The sequence below is a fragment of the Haliotis cracherodii genome, unplaced genomic scaffold, assembly GCF_022045235.1.
Source record: "Haliotis cracherodii isolate W230 unplaced genomic scaffold, xgHalCrac1.p SCAF_6, whole genome shotgun sequence".
NCBI classification, from domain to species: Eukaryota; Metazoa; Mollusca; class Gastropoda; order Lepetellida; family Haliotidae; genus Haliotis; species Haliotis cracherodii.
In genome coordinates this window covers 39,159,972-39,167,525 of record NW_027266319.1, presented here as the reverse complement: position 1 = coordinate 39,167,525, position 7,554 = coordinate 39,159,972, and positions in this window count along the sequence as shown.

Sequence of the window (7,554 nt, the reverse complement as noted above, 5' to 3'; positions counted from 1 at the left end):
AAAATATAATTACATGATAGGGGTTTGTGAACACACAAATAATTATTTATTCAAACACCTCTTCCTTTAAAAAACATATATATTAACACACACAAATGGTTTTTACAAACAATAGTTGATTTTATGCTTCCAAACAAACCACACGCAAGCTATTGTTGAATTTTAAAATATAGCCAAGGTAAATGTATCCACAATCATATTTAATCAGAAATATCGTTCTGTTCTATATAAATGTAACAAGTGAACTAACCATTTCAGTGGATCTCAACATGGACAAAACTGTTGGAGATGTTCAATGAGTGAATGTTTATTTAATGAAGTAAACAGGTAGATTCTTTCTTTTGGTAAATACATGTAGCTGTACATCTTATAGATGTTCCAAGAGAAAATAATATTATATCTGCCTATATACCACTTTATAGTGTCTCAGATCGCGGTATGTAAAGAAAACTTGGTGCTCAAAGTGAAGCCCTTTTCCCTCTACATTGATGATACATCTGTGTGTTTAAAGTTGATTTTGACGGCCCGGGCCAAGTCGGACCCAACACAAGCAAAACACTTCTGATAGAGGCTATGTTGAGAATGTAGAGGGAAAAGGGCTTCACTTTGAACCCCTTGTTTTCTTTAAGTACAGCGATCTGAGACACTATAAAGTGGTATTTTGGTAGATATAATACTAATCGAAAGATGTGGATCCATTTGATGATACATCTGTGAGGTTTAAGTTGATTTTGACAGCCCGGGCCAAGTCGGACCGAACACTTCTGACTTGGATTTTCTTAAGAAAATACAGTAAAAATGCTTCACTTTCAGCCCCTTGTTTTCTTTAAATACGATGTACCGTGACATTATCAAGTGATATATAGGTAGATATAACACTAATCTATAGATGTAAACACATTTGAAGAAACATCGGTGTGTTTAAAGTTGATTTTGACGGCCCGGGCCAAGTCGGACCCAACACAAGCAAAACACTTCTGATAGAGACTATGTTGAGAATGTAGAGGGAAAAGGGCTTCACTTTGAGCCCCTTGTTTTCTTTAAGTACAGCGATCTGAGACACTATAAAGTGGTATTTAGGTAGATATAATACTAATCGAAAGATGTGGATCCATTTGATGATACATCTGTGAGGTTTAAGTTGATTTTGACAGCCCGGGCCAAGTCGGACAGAACACTTCTGACTTGGATTTTCTTAAGAAAATACAGTAAAAATGCTTCACTTTCAGCCCCTTGTTTTCTTTAAATACGATGTACCGTGACATGACATTATCAAGTGGTATATAGGTAGATATAACACTAATCTATACATGTAAACACATTTGAAGATACATCTGTGTGTTTAAAGTTGATTTTGACAGGCCGGGCCAAGTCGGACCCAACACAAGCAAAACACTTCTGATAGAGACTATGTTGAGAATGTAGAGGGAAAAGGGCTTCACTTGGAGCCCCTTGTTTTCTTTAAGTACAGCGATCTGAGACACTAAAAAGTGGTATTTTGGTAGATATAATACTAATCGAAAGATGTGGATCCATTTGATGATACATCGGTGAGGTTTAAGTTGATTTTGACAGCCCGGACCAAGTCGGACCGAACACTTCTGACTTGGATTTTCTTAAGAAAATACAGTAAAAATGCTTCACTTTGAGCCCCTTGTTTTCTTTAAATACGATGTGCCATGACATTATCAAGTGGTATATAGGTAGATATAACACTAATCTATAGATGTAAACACATTTGAAGATACATCGGTGTGTTTAAAGTTGATTTTGACGGCCCGGGCCAAGTCGGACCCAACACAAGCAAAACACTTCTGATAGAGACTATGTTGAGAATGTAGAGGGAAAAAGGCTTCACTTTGAGCCCCTTGTTTTCTTTAAGTACAGCGATCTGAGACACTATAAAGTGGTATTTAGGTAGATATAATACTAATCGAAAGATGTGGATCCATTTGATGATACATCTGTGAGGTTTAAGTTGATTTTGACAGCCCGGGCCAAGTCGGACCGAACACTTGTGTGACTGTTGAGAGTATAGGGAGAAGAGGTCTACTTTAACCAACGTGTCTGCTTTAAATACGACGATCAGTGACATTATAAAATAGTATTTACTTATATATAGTACGTTCCTATAAATATAAACGCTATGCCGACAGATGGAAATTTGTATCACGATAGCTGGAGGTATTTGATACGTTTCAAATCTTATTTCGTTTAACGATTGCTCTTTTACATGTTACCAAGATCAGCGACGCTTACACACAGCTCCACTTTCTGGTTTTCAAGCGATTTTCTCCGAATTACTTATTTATGGTGCACTTTTTTGTTTGGTGATTGTTCATTAATGTCATGTGTGTATGTTTCATCAATTATATGTAGGTATGATCGCCGATAATGAAGTAATTAGCCAGTAACACTTTGGCCCGTCTTGGCCCGGCCCGGCCCGACTTTTAGGCAATCCCCTTAAAGAAGATGCCCCCTAAACAAAGGATACACCTACATGTACGTATGCAACATCGTGGTCTGCTATTAAAGATTCGATAACGGGAAAGCTACCAAGACGATTGCTGCAAAGGAAATAGCTGCGGGTTTACTTCACTTCATCTATATTTTTGGTGCTCCGCTTATTTTACAGTCCGATAATGGACGAGAGTTTCGCAATGGAGACTTGGAGGCTGTTGATAAAGAATGGGAAACGGTACATTGCACGGACGTCGCTATCGCCCACAGAGTCAGGGATGAGTTGAGCGATGTAATCGTACATGTATGTGTGATTTGGCTATGCTTACCTAGCTTTGGCATGTTTTATTGCCCAAATTTTGTGCAATGCCTACTTGTCTGAAACTCGTTTTGTGAGTTGGTACAACTTATCCTGGCTTACCAGTAGTTGGTCTGACCAGTCGGAACAGGTGGACATCTGCACGTAAAAATAATCAGGCATTGCTATGATTATCCAGTTATCTCAACATTATGCTTACAGTATGCATAAACCCCATAAAACAATCACATTGGATTAAATAAGGATTATGTGATTGAGTCAACAATCACTTATCACTACGTTAGGGTTTCAACCTTCACAATCATTTGATGAATGCCGTGACACTATATTCGTTATTGCTCTCTGGGGTTGGTTTGTTGTTTAACGCCGCACTCAGCAATATTCCAGCTATATGACAACTGTTTGTTAATAATCGAGTCTGGACCATACAATCCAGTGTTTGACAACATGAGCATCGACCCACGCATAGCGACCCTGACATCCAAATCCTGCTATTCGCCTCTTATGACATGAATCGTCTCTCTTTATGGCAAGCGTGGGTTCCTGAAGACCTTTTCTACCCCGCATCTTCAAGGGTCTTCTCCGGAGTAAAAAGAAAAGTATATTATGTTTACAGCAAAGGAATTCCCTTCATTGTCACGATACTCTTCAAATGCAGTTATCTATGCAAACTTGCTGTCGCCGTTTTCACAGTCTCAGGGTACCTCGGGTACTCCTAGTCGCGGACCACCCGCTACCCTTTTCTTCACAATGATACGCGCCTTTGGGCGGACCCCATATTTAGTCATACCGGGTTAATTGTCAGGTGATATCCTAACTTACCCTGGCTTACCATCAGAAGAGATTTACAACTCCTGGCAACAACGGGCTGAACAAGACTACCAAACCATTCACCCCGTATCACCTCAATTACAGACGGCCAAACTTTGCTGCCCCTCTAGATGAACGGGTAGGTACAATCTACATATAAGACGTTATTTATCTACATTGGTTGTACCCAATCAGTGCTCATGATGTCAGTCACAGGATTGTCTGGTTCAGACTCGATTATTTACATACCGCCATCATATTGGAATAGTTCTGAGTGCATTAAACAACAAACAACCAAACAAAACATTTGTTGTGTGAAAAAACAACAATAATGAACACATAAAATGGTTATGCCTTTTTGCATTTGCGTTAATATCGCAAGAAACGAAATGTGAAAGACATGTTTACCGAATATAGCATGTGTAGAACAATGTCTCCGATCAAACATATCTTAATCATGACTTTAGGCTTTTTGCATTTTAATAAATTAGTAAGTGAAGATGATAGGCTCTTAATCACAATATTATCGTTTTTGTAAAATAATTGATTAAGTAATCCATTTAGGTCCCTTACGTATGTCTGACGAAAGAGGAAAGAGGTCCTGGTTGTGGCCCATATTCATGTGGAACTGTGTGACGGACACAAGAGCAGTGAAGGGGAACTTGCAGGAGGACGCAGAACACCCGGAACCTGTAGACCTTCCAGGTGTTTCGATCTGGCAGTTTCGTTTGTCAAGTGTAATATATAATATTGTACTTTTTCTAGCAGATGTCGTATGAATATGTTATAGTTACTCAATAAACTTACCCGTGTGAGTATTCCAGGAAACGTAGTCCTAACCCTCAATGTGTTTGTGTGTTTATCAACAACGCACAGTGAAAAATATCGCTGCATTTGAAATGAAATAAAAGTCCTTGCGTTTCGGGTGTTAAATTGCCCGCGATATATTGGAATATGAAAGTTTGTTGTTAGTTGGGATTTCAGGACTACGACGACGAAACACACGTCTTATACAGAACAGACAGACGACACTGAGATGAACTGTGCTCCTAACCCTACAATGGTCTTAAGTCTACAATATTCATGAGTGGGCGTGGCTTATATGTGCACGTGACACTTATTTCGTACGCACTGCTTCTCACCTGAACCCGGAAGTGTATCGTGCTTCTGCCGAGTTGTGACAGCACACAGCGTGCGGTGAGACTGCATTTTTTGCGGTACAACCTAACCTGAAGAAACGTTCCTTCTTTATCAATCTGCAAACTATCATTATTTTATGCAAAAGTATGAGGAAATATCTCAAAATGTTTGTAAAACGTTGGTGTATTTGTAAGCAATTGTGTTTTTTAAGGAATTTAATTCTCAGCATCACCTTTCACTTTGCCATTGTGTCTTGCAAAATAAATACTGGGAATTGGGCATTAAAATAGGAATTATTCCTTCTCGTTGGCAGTATGCCATAACTCCCCTATAGCAACGTATATATCAAGTTCCATATCAACTACTTCTCATGCACTCCCTGTTTCCTTCAGCGTTTTAACTTGTGGTGTGTTTAGATGGGCTAAATATGGACACAATAACTTTCTTAAAAACATATGCAGTATAACATTAAATTCAAAATTTCAAACTCTAATGCAGGCTAATAATGTTCATATTTATTACATTAATTATGGTTAAATGTCAGTAGTTTTCCTTCCCCATCAGATAGTTTGAAAGAGGAGAAAGTTATGTGTCACCCACACACAAGATGATTGATCAATATCAGTTTTGTAAATCCATAAAAAAATAAATTGAATTCGTTTTCGTTTTGTTTGCAGATCTTCCCAGTTGGAATTGGTGTTTATGTTTTGGTGTTCATGTCAGGGTCAGATAAAGTATAATGTTTTTTAATCGATAAACTGGAATTTAGTTTTTTGCATTTTTGGTATGCATGAGAAGTATTGTATACAGGCTATAGTCTACTACTAGCCTTGCTCCAAGGCTGTACTGAAAGAAAAGTCCATGGATGTATAGTAATTCTATACTCATTGTGGGCAAGTCTAGATGAATCCAATGTCAACATGTTCTTACTCTTTACATGATCTCGAAATTAATATTTAAATCTAATAATTTTTGCCTGAGGGACTGGTGCAAATCTAACAGGTTACCCATTGTACAGGTTAGGCAAATTAAACAGTACAAATGTATCAGTTTGTTTATAAGACATCATTATGGGAAAACATAAATAAAGTAAAGTGTGGCAGCAGTGAGGTAGTTTGTTTTAATGCTGCTGTGAGCATAATGCCAGTCACGTCACGGTAGAGGGCACCGAGTATACACATTGGCATGAGGGCGGGGTGATCTCACAAGCTAATGATAGTACCAGTCAGCAGGACCAGTGCCCTACACCTGTGTATATTATTAGTTTTACACTCACATATATACATTGGCTGTGAAGCACATGTATTACCATGAATAGAACACGTTCTTGACATCAGATTATACATGCCTTTTGTCTGCTGTTAAATTGTGTGTTCAAATCTGAAGAAAGAAGAGAATACTCCTATGTAGGAACTAAATAATGTTTGTGTAATTAGAGATGATGTAAGCTTCACATTGGCTTTTTGTTTGTGACACACGATTGGACATTCATGCAATGATAACTTAATACAAGAATGAAGTGTATATAGCTGAACATAGATAAGCATGTTCAAGGTACATTTGTCAAGGTGGACATTTTCTAAGAAGTCAGAATGTAGACATCCATCACCTCCTGGGGTTAGTTGTTGATGTATTCACTTCACAGGGCACATTTCAGCATAGCGTGACAAAAGAAATGATGTTCATTGAAGATGTTTTATTACAAAAACAACAACCTTTGTATATTATTGATGATAAACCCAAGGCACATAAGAAAAAAAACCATATAAGAAATTGTTAGCTAACAGCAACATATGCATACTACATGATAGTTTATATTTGATATCTTTTCACTCTTGTTTAAAGCTGTATTCGGCCATGTTCCAGCCACCTGTATGTAAATCAAGACCAGACAAATCAGCCATTCCTATTATGAGCAACGATCCACACCATCGGGGTACGATGACACACAATCAATGAAATCATCAAATCTGACAGCCCAATATATTTAGTCGCTTGTTATGACTAGAATAGAGTGCTGGGGTCCTCCTGTTCTAACCCATATTGATTGCAATGAGGCAGACTAAATGATTATTATGTTAGATATTATTAGTTATGGTCTTTGGTTGCCGTATGCGATGTCATATTCTTTTGTTAACCTAAAATGACACTGTATACAGTGACTAAAGACACCATAACGAATATTATGCCGAAAAGTTTACACTATTTGGTTTCTTTGTCGCACAAGTCATGTCAAAACTTAAAACTCAAAACGTAACACTTACAACCTAAGGCGTTAAGGGTCAAAGGGAGACTACTCTTCAAACCTCCGAGGCCAAACCTTGTTGATAGTTTTAAGTTTATATAATCTTTATTAAAGTCACGAACGTGATCCAAAAAACATTAACGTCCTTGCACATCAAAATTAATGATATTAAAACACAAAACAGTGTCGAATAACGAATTTCTGTACCAGAATTTTCATGTGAAATATGTAAGGTGAGTGTTGGAAAATCAAAAATGGCTGTTACTGACGGTATACAGTCTCATATTAGGTCAGTAACAACCATCTTGGATTTTTACTGACGGCTCATATGGGGTTAGTAGTTCTGCTCTCTGATTGGTCAATCTCACTTTGGGGCATAGTAAAATAATATGTCAAAGTCAAAGAAGTTTATTGTACAAAAGGCTACCGGACCATATACAAGAAAGAGTTACGCATGTTGATACAATTATATTTGTTACACATTGGGATATACACGTTGCTTGATTAATTCATTTCTTTTGGCTAATGCATGCAAATATAAAGAGAAAGATTTAATATATTTGATTCGTTCTTTGTCGTC